We start from the raw sequence: 761 nt of genomic DNA, 5'->3' as shown, positions 1-761 counted from the left end.
GTGGGACAATCTCTGCATTTTGGCTCGCCTTCACACCCTCTTCAAATTGAGCCCAAGCTCCACATTCTGAGGATGATACTCAGGACATGAGGGGGCCCTGAGAAAGGGCTGTTCTCTCCGCAAACTCAAAGTGATGCACACAGCCTGGAGGAAATGAGAAGATTATCACAAGTCTTTCAGATTCACGAATGCCATGTTCCCTTAGTTTTAAAGCCACGAAGCTCAAGTAAGGACCCAAATAACTACCAAACATCTCAGAGAACGCTTTGGGCAAGAGTGCAGAGGCAGTCAATTGCCTTGTTCCCGTTACAGTTTGTAGTTACTAATTTCACGAAAGAGAGCACGTCACACCTGGGGCAAGCCACAGTGGGAACTGCCAGATTAATTAGCACAGATATCCCAGAATGTTCTGCAGCTCTTGTATTTAAAGGAAGTTATGATTACTGACTGACTGCTGATGAGTCAACAGTTAAGGAGGAGGAGGTTTTGGGGCTGTCCATTCCAGGCTCCATGTTCACACCACGGTACCACCATTCCTAGGGTGTCTAGACATGTATAAGTGCAAAAACCATGTATATAGAGAAAATGATTTATTTGTACGTCAGAGCACTTTTAAGTTTAAAAATTTCAATCAGTACTTTTTTTTTTTTTGAGTGCGGTGGTGCAATCTGGGTTCACTGTTACCTCCGCCTTCCAGGTTCAAGAGGTTCTCCTGCCTCAGCCTCCCGAGTAACTGGGATTACAGACAAGCACTACCACGC

The sequence above is a fragment of the Colobus angolensis genome, unplaced genomic scaffold, assembly GCF_000951035.1.
Source record: "Colobus angolensis palliatus isolate OR3802 unplaced genomic scaffold, Cang.pa_1.0 Scaffold1024, whole genome shotgun sequence".
Classification (NCBI taxonomy): Eukaryota; Metazoa; Chordata; class Mammalia; order Primates; family Cercopithecidae; genus Colobus; species Colobus angolensis.
Note: the sequence above shows the minus strand (reverse complement) of the source record.